A 13962-nucleotide genomic window follows, 5' to 3' on the forward strand; every position below is an offset into this window, starting at 1 on the left:
TTCACTCTGCTGTACAGTCTCCTGATAGATTAATACAAAAATTGGCAATTTAAGTAATAAAATATCAGTATATGGTATGAACACCACGCTGTCAACAACTGGAATAAGCGGCTGCCCAGAGGAATGTGGCCGTTTATTTATACCCCATGGTGAACAGTTTGTATTTTACTCAGCACACTGGGTGACTGAGCATTTACACGAACAATGGGCACTTCACCTCCTTGAAACATTGTTCACAAGTAAAACTGACAGCAAAACATCTCGGGTGATGGAAGGGGGCAGGAAGAACACTTTGGCCCGTGAATATCGCAGATCGGAGACTCTGTTGCAATGTAAAATTCAAGCAGAAAAACCTTCACAATACACCCCGAGCCTGACGTCATTTGAAAACTGAACTTTCTGATCTGGAGTCCGACGTGCCATAAGCCAACAGACACACTTTTGCTGTTGTGCTCGATAAGGGAAATTATCATACTGCGATAATTTTAAAGCAAGGCTAGCAGTAGAGGTCAAGTATTAATGCCTGTTCTGTCTCGTTCGCTTACTGTTGCGCTCTCTCGTCCACTTCTGTCTGTTTTTCTTTCTCTCTTACCCCCTCATTCGCCCCTTCTTGATTTCATTTTCTCAACTCTGCTCAAATTGGCATTTCCCCTCCTCCTTCATTGATTCAGCTCTGAACGTCTCTGGGGAGATGATTCGAGTCTGGACCTCACAGGGTGGGTTCAAGACAGAGACAGCGAGAGACAAAAAATATCCGTGGCGTTAAAAAAAAACATGGACTGCGTTCCACTCCAATTTTCCTGTCATTGTCCAGGCAGCAGATTTACGTTCATGCATCCACACACAAAATAGTTTGCTGGTGACATGGATAATTTTGCATTTTCGTTATTCCGGCTGTCCTCGTCCTTGCACAATGGAAATGTCACTGTCAGGAATAATAAAACCTGATTCCCTGACCAGGCACCCAACTCTGGCCGCGGTGAAAAAAACACCAAATCTTAACCGTTACACCACCACTGCTGGCTCCCGAGCTGTTGGACTGCTTCCTAATGATAAAGTATATTAGTTTTATTTATCAGAAGATAAGTTTGAGCAAGTCATCAACGGTTTACAGAAGGGAAGGACGTCCATCGTCCACGTTTTCAGCACTTGGCCTGTCCCCTTGTGTTCTTAGATGTTTCAAACACTCTTCGCAATGCCATTATCCAGTCACGTTTTACAATGAATGCGACTGAAGTTTATGATGGATAACCTGTGTTCACACCCCCTCGGTGATCTGAGCCCCATTTCACTTACAGAGGAAAACTCACAGACAAGTTCTGGCGAAGTGACTGTGGCCTCGGGAGAGATCAACCAGAAAGTAGGATTTCACCCAATTGGCTTATTTTTTCTCATTTCAGATTTCAACACCAGAGTCAAGCTACAGCAAAGAAAGGAAGCATTCGGCCATTCCGGTATCCGTGTTCCTCCCCATCGAAGCATTGACCTACGGAGGCAGTGTGCTCCGAGAGAAGGATTCTCACTCATTAGAAACTGCAACATAGTAGATGATTGGATAGCCTGTGTATTACAAACCAGTCGTAACAAAACCAAGACAGAAGTGAAGGCATAATGTACAGAAGGATGGGAGAATATAATATCGAATCAGATAGTGTCCAGGGTGAAAGAAACAGAGACCGTACCTGGAAGTCCAGTCATTTTGATTGCGTGCTCTCAAAGCCATGGCCTGCAAATCGTTAGCATTTATAGTGACCAATATGAAATGCTGCCTTCTCCTTAAAAGTAGAATTCTGACCTGGACATACACACATAAATTGTGAAATTCATAAAAATGCTTCTGATTTTTTAAATTTCATATTTGGGCAGATAGAGTAACGTGGAAACACTTAGATTATCATTAAAATCAAATATTGAAGCCAATTACTGTTTTCAGAAAACTACAAAAGCAGAGGCTGAGCTGGGAGATGCATGACTGATGGAGGCGACTGCTCCTGCTTTCGACCCACAACTTTTCATCCCATTCGTCCCAAGAACAAGTGCAGAAGCAAAATACTGGCAATCTGATATATATTTTTTTAAAAAAACAGAAAATGCTGGAAGTATGCAGCTTGTCTGGCAGCTTCTGAAAGTGTGGCAGAGGTCAACGCCATCACAACCTGATAGTCTTTACTTTGTATTCACGATAACTAATGTCCCAGTCACAACTCATTCAGACAAGTTTCCTCATCTTTAAAAGGGATGCATGCTTTTAGTTTGCCATGAGAAACGATTTCTCAATTAATCCAGTACTGACAGGTCAATCGTTTAAAGCTGTATGAAACATGTTACAAACGGTCATACCAGACAAAATCAGGTGCACTTGAAGAAATATATGTTTCAGTCACGAACACAAAAATAGAATTGTTCACAGAAAGTTGTGGAGAACTGCCTGCCAATGTTTTTTGATGACGTAAGAGGAAGTTTTGATGCTGATAATTCAAAACGATCAGGTAAATGTAATGGGCAAAAAATGGCAAAGGTTCTGTGAGACCGCTGTGCAGGAAACCTGGGGCTGAAGGAATTTCTGGGAAAGGAGCAATATTGACCATAAATTGGCTGCGTGGAAGGTTACTGATGAAGGGTGCCTGCCTGAAACTTCGATTTTCATGCTCCTTGGATGCCGCGTGACCTGCTGTGCTTTTTGAGCACCACTCTAATGCTGACTCTGAACTCCATCAACTGCAGTCCTCACTTACGTGCAGGAAAGGGAGCAGAGTCATGATTAACAATTCTCTTTTTAACTGGAAGAATGTTTCAAGTGAAGTTTGATTGAACGCTGAGGTGTGGATGTTCTGGATAGGTTAGTTTAGGCCAACAACACTCTGATTGATTAGAGCGCCCAGCGCGCCCAGGGGTTTCTCTGATTTGTTGGAGGACCAGTGCCTCCAGTTTGGTACTGTTGGACCGTCTCTTCTTAGCTGTTGGCCATTATACGTCATCAGTTGGGATGGGTCCTGCAGCATGCATAGGGTTAACATGAACTGTGAGCAACCTTGCAGCGAGTGATTATTGGAACGAAATGTGGTTTTCTCCAATCGACAGCCGGTGATTGAGGGCTAAAGGTGAGGGAAGTGCCAGGTGCTATAGCCCAGTTAGAGAATTTATTTTTGGTCATTATATGATCCAGATCCAACCATAGTGTTCCTGGGGCCGCGATTTAAGCCACAGACAGCCCGAGGCTTCTTCCCAGAAACAGGCCCCAGTGAGCGGCCGCTATACCTGCTTCAGTATTATTTTGTTTCTTTTTTTTAATGCATCAAGTCTCTGTTGGTTTATCTATCTTTAGTGTGAAGAGAGCTGTAAATAAATAATATTGTTTTAAATCATTGCTGTGATCCATGAGGATTTTGTGTTATTGGGAGATGCTTGGGTGTGTATTAGTGACTGAGATAGATGAGTAAGTGTATCCCATGAACATCTCTGTCCCTTACCTTGCTGTAAATGTGACAGAGACAGAAACAATGGATCAGGATGTGGAGGGATAGGACTCCTGAGCAGGATAGCGGGTTGCGGGGGTTTTGGAATTCGGAGTCATTAGTTGTCAATCCCTCAACAAAAACCCAACCGATTGTTTTTGTCACTGCTCCCATTCCCCACCCTATCCTACCACTCCCTCCACCCAGTATCAGCAAAATTTTAACGACGTTTACTTATTTCATTCATACTATGTCGCTTTTGTCAGAACAGTCAGTAATTTGAGAATTGGATTGAAATTGAGAGACAGATCAGTCAGTATACGAACCTCAAAAATCACTTTGCACCTCCTCGAACTGCTGAAGCTCGTATGCTACAATTGCTCCCAGATTGCTGATTGGGAAGGAGTTACAGGATTTTTTATTGAGCTAATGTGTTACTGAAATCTGCGTAAGTTAAAAACAAGCGGTTTTTATATCCCACCTTTACCAGATTGGAAATATGAAAAATTAGAACATGACTGGTCTGTTGTGATGTTTGATCCTGCTCTATAATTCAGTATGATCTTGGCGGATCATTCAGCACAGTAAACTGCTACCTATTTAGGCCTATACCTTTGGATCCCTCTTGCGCTCAAAACTATAGATATCTTCCTCTTGTAGCCATTCCACGTTCTGGCGTTAATTACTTTCTGTGACAGTAAATTCCACTGATTATCCAGTCTTTGATTAAAAAATAAAATCTTCATCAGAGTCTTAACTGGAATACCGCATATTTTTAAAAGTGACGCCAACTCACCACGTTCTGGTCATTGAAAGCATTCTACCTTTATTCACCTTGTTCGTACCTTTTAGAATTTTATTCGTTTCTGTGACATCCTACTTCATCATTCTGAACTTGAGTGATTTTCATCCCTACGAATCTATTCTTTCCTCATACGTCAGCACTGTAATCTCATGAATCAGTCTGGTAAACCTTTGTTGTGCAGTCTCCGATTGGAGAACAACCTTTATCAGATAAGGATTCCAAAAACTGCACACAACACTCTGGGTTGTCGTCTCAACAAGACCCTGCACAATTTCAGCAAGTCATCCCTGCTCCTGTGTTCAAATCCTCTCAGTAGAAAGGCTAACACACCGTTTGTCTTCTCACCACCTGCTGCGATTTGTGTACAAGGAGACGAGATCTCGTATCCGATTTTTGTTTCGCAAATTTATGCTGGCTCTGTCCAATCCAGTTTCAGTTTTCCAGTGATAGGCTCACTTCTCTGTCATTCCATGTTTTCTCGCTACCTCCTTTTATAAATAGTGGGGTCACATTAACTGATCTCCAATCCATAGACATTGTTTCAGAGTCGATAGAATATTGAAATATGACAATTAATTTAATCTATTTAGACTCCACACTCTAGTTAGAGAACGCATTCATTGCACTTAGTGTGACTTTAAATACACTGTTGTTTGATTCGCAGTTGGTGGAATTTATTGTCTTTTAATCTCATCAATTTCCAGAACATCATCTCTTTGATAATGCTGATTTCCTTCAGTTCCTCCCTCTCTTTCTCTTCCCAGCGCTTTAGGAATATTACTTGTGTCATCATTTGTGATGACAGAACCAAGATACATATTTATTTGGTATGCCATATCTTTATCCCACATTATAACATCCTTTGTTTCTCATTGTAAGGCATTTGTTTTCAATAATCATTTTTTCTCCCTTCATATACCTTCATGAGTTTTAACAATTTATCACATGTTTCTCTCAAACTTACTTTTAAATTGAACTTTTCGCTCTAGATTAATTCTTCCGTAGTCTTGTGCTGAAATCTGAACATCTATCAGTCTTAATGTCTGTTGCTATTTTCAGCCAATTTGTAAGCATCTTCCTTGAGTGCAGTACTGTGCGCTAATACCCCTTGTTAGCCATGACATGGCCACTTTTCCAGTTTTCTTTGCGTCAGACAGGAATGAGGAACAGTGGCTGTGCCTGGAGATGCTTTTAAGTGTTTGTCATCCTTTTAATTTGTGTTCCCCAACTTGTTGAACACTGCCCACGCTTCATATCATTTCTTCTATTTAGATTCCGGTTCATAATCTGAATCATCTCTATCACTCCCCATCTCAATAAAGAGCTCCCTCACTGTGTTCTTCACTCTTCCAGTAGGGACTGCATATAGAAAGATTGCCGATTATTCCTTGTCATTTATTCGAATGACGTTTTGAAATCAAAGTAACCATATTCCCAGGCCTGCTATCTCAATAGAGAGAGAGAGATCACGCGAGGTGACTGATGGTGCTTTAACCTAAGAGACACTGTGCATCAGTCAAGGGGCAAAATTGAGAACGTGGGCACTACATGGAGCCGTTACAAGAACCGAGCACATGCTGTTGGTGTCATTCTTAATCGCAATCTAGTCGCCCAGCCAAATAGCTAGCCCACCAATGGCCATTAAAGAGTACGCAATGGAGGATGCTCTGTCCCCTATTTATGTCCTTCGTGTATCGACCCAGAAAACCATCTCATACATACACCAGATATGTCTCCTCCATAGTGTTCTTAGGGAGCTGATTTTCTCAATCTATGTGCAGATTGAAGTCACATGCAATAACTATAAAGCCACAAAATAAAGGAGCAGAATGAGGCCATTCAGCCCATCGAGATCTCACCACCATTTGGTCTGGAAGATGCATTTCTTAATGTCATTCTTCAGCTTTCTGCCATCTCCTGTAACTGTTTGTCCCCTCATCAATCAGGGACTTATCTGTGTCTGTCTTGAATATTCTCAATAACTTGACCACCACAACCCTCTATGGAAAAGAGTTCCAAAGAATTCCTAGCCTCTGGCTGAATGTACTCCTCTGCATCTCACTTCAAAATGGTCATCCTTTCTCTATGATTCTGGACCTCGGATCCTCGTCTCTTCTACTCGTTGAAAAACTTCTCCTCAGCCACTTTAGTTATGCCTCTCTGTATTGTATACGTTTCAATCAAATCCTCCTCAAACTTCTAAACTCTATCACATACAGACCCCGAGTATTCAACTGCTCCAATTTATAGCAAGTCTTTCCATCCACAAGGGATCAGTCTTATAAACCTTCTTTAGACTCCCTCCAATGCCAGCACATTCCCTGAAATATTGTGTACAGTTCTGCTTTCATTGTTATGAGAAGGGTTTTATTAAATTAGAGAGGGTTCAGAAAGTATTTACTAGGATGATGTCATGAATGGACGTCTTCTGTTATAAAAATAGGCTGCGGTATTTTTTCACCGGAACAGAGGATTTCGACATTTGATCGAATCGCAAGGAACATAAATAAGATTAATATCAAATGTGAGGGAGATTGTAACTAGGAGCATATTTTTATGGTACGAGGAGGAAGATTTATAAAGGACACGAGGGGCTTCTTTTCCATAGAGACTCTGGTCAGTGTGTGCAATGAACCGCTAGAGAAAGTCTTGGACGCAGGTACAGTTAAATTATTTAATCTTCATTTCGATAAGTACCTTTGAGACATGTATTGGAGGTATATGGGCCAAATGCAGGCAGGCGGACCTATTCTAATTTGACAATATATTCTGCAAGATATATATGGAGTGAATGTTCTGTTAAAGTGCTGTATGACTCTGACTCTACCCTTTAGATATCAGGCCTAACGTGCAATATTCGAATTGTGGTCTGACAACATCCATATAAACACTCAACTCGATATCTCCGCTCTTGTATTCGAGGTCCCTTGATATAAATGACAAAATTGCATTTTCCTTCCTTAATACCACCTGAACCTCCCTGATCTAGGACTCCCAAGTCCCTTTGTGCCTCAGATTCTAAAGGCACATAAAGTAATCGAGACCTGCCTTCTTCCTCACTTTCTGCATAACCTGACGCATCCCATGTTGTATTCCATTTGCCACTTCTTTGCCTACTCTCAGAGCCTTCCCAAGTTCTTATGAAGCCTCCCGGCTTTCTTGACACGATCCGTCTTTCGAACTACCTTTGTTACAACTGCAAATGTAGCAGCCATGCTCTCTGTTCCTTTGCCCAGATGATTAATGTATAACATGAATAGTTATGCTCTCGAAACCGATCCCTGTGGAAGTCTTAAAAGTTGCTGGTTGCCATCTTGTAAAATACCCCTCTGTACTCACTCACCCAGTCAGCCAATCCCCGCCTCCAACCACCACTCCCCCACCCCTCCGTCACTAACAGCAAGCTGTTATCTTATTTAGCAGTGTGCTGTACGGCATCTTATCACATGCCATTTAAGCATTGTATTAGATACCGTCCACTAGCTCTCCTTTGTCAAACTTCTTTGGGGCTTTCTGAACGAAATTTAGCATAGCTGTCAGACATGACCTTCCCTTTTTCAAGCTGTGCGGGCATTGCTCTAGTTTTCCATCAATTTCCAAGTTTGCTTTCCAAATTTCACCAAACGGTTTTGATTACTTATCAGTAAACTAAGAGCCAATCGAGTTCGAAATTATTATTCTTTCAACGTCGAACCGATGAGATAATTCGATTTTGTGGTAGAAGAAAGGCAGGCATTTTGAACATCCGACAAAGTTACTGCCATCAAGAGAGACCCATAGAAGAAAGGGAGTGAATAAGACGAGCCTAAAATCACTAAAACAAGGTGTGAAATGAGTGGAATGACTCTGGTAATATGTGCAGCTGAAACAGAATAAATGTTAGCATGAAAGCTGCTGGATTGCGCTGCTATATCTGATCATTACCACGATCAAATGTGCCGTGCACATATACAATTGATAACTCGCCCGAATCTCAGTTCATTTGCTGCTGAAACTCTCACCTTTTCCCCCTTTGATATCATTAGAGGAGAGTATAAATAGAATGTAGGCAAGGTTAGCCATTTTGGTCGAATGAAGAATTGCAGTTCCGAAGAATTAAGTTCTAAAATGAACATCAAACGAGGCGATGGAAATTCATTGAACATAGAACATAGAACATAGAACATAGAACATAGAACACAGAACAATACAGCCCAGAACAAGCCCTTCGGCCCACGATGTTGTGCCGAACTTCTAACCTAGATTAAGCACCCATCCATGTACCTATCCAAATGCCGCTTAAAGGTCGCCAATGATTCTGACTCTACCACTCCCATGGGCAGCGCATTCCATGCCCCCACCACTCTCTGGGTAAAGAACCCACCCCTGACATCTCCCCTATATCTTCCACCCTTCACCTTAAATTTATGTCCCCTTGTAACAGTCTGTTGTACCCGGGGAAAAAGTTTCTGACTGTCTACTCTATCTATTCCTCTGATCATCTTATAAACCTCTATCAAGTCACCCCTCATCCTTCGCCGTTCCAACGAGAAAAGGCCGAGAACTCTCAGACTATCCTCGTACGACCTACTCTCCATTCCAGGCAACATCCTGGTAAATCTTCTCTGCACCCTCTCCAAAGCTTCCACATCTTTCCTAAAGTGAGGCGACCAGAACTGCACACAGTACTCCAACTGTGGCCTAACCAAAGTCCTGTACAGCTGCAACATCACTTCACGACTCTTGAATTCAATCCCTCTGCTAATGAACGATAATACTCCATCGGCCTTCTTACAAACTCTATCCACCTGAGTGGCAACCTTCAAAGATCTATGTACATAGACCCCAAGATCCCTCTGTTCCTCCACCTGACTAAGAACCCTACCATTAACCCTGTATTCCGCATTCTTATTTGTTCTTCCAAAATGGACAACCTCACACTTGGCAGGGTTGACCTCCATCTGCCACTCCTCAGCCCAGCTCTGCATCATATCTAAGTCCCTCTGCAGCCGACAACAGCCCTCCTCACTGGCCATAACTCCACGTATCTTCGTGTCATCTGCAAATTTACTGACCCACCCTTCGACTCCCTCATCTAAGTCATTAATAAAAATTACAAACAGCAGAGGACCCAGAACTGAACCCTGCGGAACTCCACTTGTAACTGGGCTCCAGGCTGAATATTTACCATCTACCACCACTCTCTGCCTTCGACCGGTTAGCCAGTTTTCTATCCAATTGGCCAAATTTCCCTCTATCCCATGCCTCTTGACTTTCCGCATAAGCCTACCATGAAGGAACAAAAAAATTCAGTAAAACTACAGAAAGAGTGCCACAGAGCCCCGAACAACATCGGGGTATAGAGGAGCTAATAGGCAGTTATTCTCACAAAAATGATAAAATAACAGGGCCGTAATAGAGAGGGATTTTCACAACTCTAAATTAATGTGTCACTGTAATGCAAGATGATGTTTCAAGTGATTTCAAGAGAACTGTTTTCGTCAGTTATGGCAAGACCAACAAGAGGGGCACAATTGTGGGGCTAATTTTAAGAAATTAAGCTGGGCAGTAAGAGGAATGGCAGTGGGATAGCACCATGGTGGTAGAGTTCATAGCCCAGTCAGCTTTAACATCATACTGAAAACAAGCTATGGTGTATGTTGATTTTACCAAGGCTTTTGATCAAGTCCCACATGGCAAACTGGTTAAAAGATAGAAGTTTTTTGCATTAATCGAAGCATGGCAAGTGAGGTACCATACTAGCTTAGTGTAAGGTAATAAAGACGAATTGTTGACAAGTAATCTCTGGTCCATGTCAGTAAAGGCTCTGGCATGAGGATTGATCCCACAAACACGTGATTGAAATGGATCGACTAGTTTTAAGGTACCGATGCTGGGAGGGGACACGTTTACCCAGAAACAGTGACAGCATCAACACAGAGACAAAAGGATTGATATCAGTTTTAGATTATTCAATGCCTCAGTGAAATGGGAGGAGTGACGTAAAGGAGGGTTATTGACCATGGGAGGGAGAGAAATCTCCGAGCTTGGGTCGGATGGAATTCCGAGATATGGAATGCATAAGTGTGAAATTCCGCAGAAGTAACTAATGCTGCGGAAGATCATACAGTCCCAGTGAACAGGTGCCGCAGCGAAGATCAAACTGGAAATGTGGATGGGGATGAGCCTGTTGTGATGGTATAAAGGTGCATGAAATGCTGGGGCTGGGAGCTCCAACCTCACCTGGAGTACCTCCTATTGACATGGAGAAAGGAGCATTGGGACATCAGCCTGGGAGCTCCAATTCACGTGGAACAGCTTCTGTTGGCATGAAGCAGGCTGGAAGTTCAAACCTCTCCAGTAGCAGCTGGTATTGATAAGGAGCAGGGAGCAATGAGACGTCAAGCTGGGAGAAAGAGTACTCAAGTCTCTTATTCTGAATTAAAGTAGTTTTCTACAGGACCCAAGTTTGTAGTTTCAGTTGGTATCTATCCCAGGGAAATCTTTCAATAGTAAGGGAAAATGCTGCAAATGTTTAGGCCGTAGAGCAGAATCTATGCAGAGAGAAACTGAGGTAATGTTTTCTCTTTCTGACTTTTATCATATGACTGACTGCAATTCGGTTCAATTGCAGCAAGAGATTTTCAGCTCGTGTCATTTTATTAAATTTTCTGAAAGCCCACCCAAGTCATTAAAGCAATCTAAATGTCCAAAAATTAATGGAATATATGTGGTGTAGCGATATGCTCGAGTTTACCTTGATTTATGGAGGAAAAGCTGGAAACTGATGTTGAAATGTACAAGATCAACGGTGATCCCATTCAATGGCTGAACAGACAGAGGGTGAATGGACGCGTCATGGGGACAAATATGTTTTCTTTGTGAAACTCTCTGATTCACAAAGTGAGGACTGTTGGACTGAAGCAGTGACGGTGATTTTCTTTACTGGTTGTTAAATTTCTGAACATGACTGCTTCTTTTCACGTCCATGTTAACATCACAACTCTGAAGCATGAAAGCGTGAAACACATGTGTGGCAAATGGCACAAAATGTAACGTGCCTGACTCCAGATCAGAACATTGTAGATTTCACTGTAATCCACTTCAAGGTTAACGCATATATAGTTTACATTTACAAACTAATCTTCCTCATTGTTCTGAAGCTGAGAGGAGGTTTGAGTTCCTGATGTGCAGGCGCGAGAATCCCTTTCAGTGAACGTACTGGAGAACATCACAGTCAATGTCGCAGCGTCAGCTCATGGACTTTCGAGGCACCTTCCGCTTTTTTCAGAGGTTGGGGCACTGAATCTAATGTTCGGGGGACAATAATCGATTTGAAGCATTGAAAAGAATCATATCACAGAGGCTCGTGCTGTTGCTGCTGAACAAAACAGCCCTGACCGAGAATTGAACCCGGGCCGCCACGGTACAAATACCAAATTGGAACTATTACACGACCAGGGACGACTACAGCGGTCAGACGAGCGGATGGAGTGAACAGTCTTCAAACTTCTTGGATGTGCACTTGGCAGAAACAACCGCTTGAATATCGTCATCCCATTTTCCACCCCTTGGCCTTGTTTGCCTTAGCATCAGAAATACAATCCTGAATACTTCTGAAGGTTGTGTGGATTTCATCACAATCAATTGCAGATTTATCTGGATCACGTTTTTACTGCTTAACTGCTCAAAACTTGCTGCATCTTAAATTAAGTCTACTCCCCTTGGTTTTTGACCAAGAGGAATAGTTTCTTTCAGCCGAGCATGCCTTTATTTCTCATTACTTTGCACATTTCAATCATGTCTCCTCACAATCTCCCTTTCTCCACTGAAACAAGGTCAGAAAAGTGGATCGTTTCCAACAAAGAATCTTTCGCTGAATACTGCACTATGTCCTTTTCCTGAGCCTGATGTTCCAGTGATCTCTGGTATATGTCAGTATAAGCTGCACCATGAGGACTGACCTCACAACCGCAGTATGTAAATGGTCGACTGGTTTTAAGGTTCAGATTGTGGAAATGGTTCACGTCCACCCAACAACATTGACTACAGCGGCACAGACTAATCAGTATCAACGTGTGTGGTAGATTGTCAAATGCCTCAGTGAAATTGGAGGAGGGACATAAAGCAGAGTTACTAATCATGAGAGTGAGAGAAATCTCCGAGAGTGGGTGGGTATGAATTCTGATATGTAGAACGCAGAGATGAGAAAAGGCGAGGGTTTGAAGGAGCAAAATCATTACCTCGACGAATATTTTAATGTAAAAAGAGATTGATTCCCTCCCGCGTTTGTAAAACATGTATTACTTTGCAGAAAACGGTAACAAGTGAAAATACTGGAAGTCAAATTCGAGCTGCTCTTTCTGCTGCCGCAACGAAAAGCGCTAACCACTGCACGATATCGGCACCACACGGAATAGCATGATGCGAAAAGCAGTAAAGATAATGACAGAGGATATCCTAGGAACAGAACCACATGCACAACTGGAAAACTTGACAAACAGTGACTGAGGCAAGCAAACTCAAGGTGGGCTGAAACTTTAACTTCGGTATCTTCAGAGCCGATGAAGATATCATCACTGAGTTTGTTGAAGGCTAAAATTGATGTACTTCTCCAGAAGATGAAAGGCGTCAGGGGATAGTGCAGGGTATTGGTGGAATGTATTTCCACAAAAAAAAATACTTTATGATTGGTTACTTCACCAATTTCCTCAGACGAGGAAGTGACGACTGTCGTGGAATATTATACATTCTCAGTTCCCAGGCCTGGGATCAGAGAAACCGGTGGTGCAGCAACGAAGATCAAACAGGAAATGTGGATGGGGATGAGCCAGCGGATGTGGCTTCAGTGATGAAATCAGTGAGTGCGATGTATTTCTCTTAAAGTATAAACTCCCATGAAATTCTGGGCCTTGGACCTCCAACACCACCTGCAGCAACTTCCGTTGACACGAATCAGGTAATATTGGGACATCAAGCTGGCAGTTCCAACCACACCTGGAGCAGTTTCTATTGTCATCTGCACAGAGAGAAATGGAGGTAATGTTTTTGATCTCTGTCCTTTCTCATATGGCTAACTCTGCTCCGGATTAAAATGCAGGAAGGGATTTCTTTGCTCATTTCATATTATTCAATTCCTTGCAAACTCGCAAAGGTCGTTAAGTATTCTCGACCTTCGAAAAATAGCAGAATACGATGTTGTGATTAGGCACCAGGTTACCACGGGTGATGGAGCAAAAACAGTAAAGTGAAGTTGAACATCATCAGATGAGCGGCGATCCCATTGAATGGCTGACTAGACAAAGGGACGATGGAACCTTCATGAGGATGACTGTGTTTTCGTTGTAAAACTTCCCGCTGCACAAAGAGCAGATCATTGGAATGAAGCAGTAACGGTGATTATCTTTCCTGATTATTCAACTTGCGAACATTGGTACGATTGGTCACTTCCGTGTTAAGGTTACAACTCTGCAGCATGCCAACCTCAAGCACGTGCGAGCACAGTGTCACAATGGATTATGCACTTGATTACAGTCTAGAGATTGTAGTTTAGGTTTCGACTTGATTCAAGAGCAAGGCTGGCAGGTTTCAAATCCACATACAAGCTAATCATTCCGCATTGTTCGAAAGCCAAATTGAGGTTTGAATTCTTAACCTGCAGGAGCAAAACTCATTCAAGAACTGTCATCAAGGACTTCAGAGTCAATGTCCCAGCGTCATCAC

Source organism: Chiloscyllium punctatum, chromosome 6 (genome assembly GCF_047496795.1).
Source record: "Chiloscyllium punctatum isolate Juve2018m chromosome 6, sChiPun1.3, whole genome shotgun sequence".
Classification (NCBI taxonomy): Eukaryota; Metazoa; Chordata; class Chondrichthyes; order Orectolobiformes; family Hemiscylliidae; genus Chiloscyllium; species Chiloscyllium punctatum.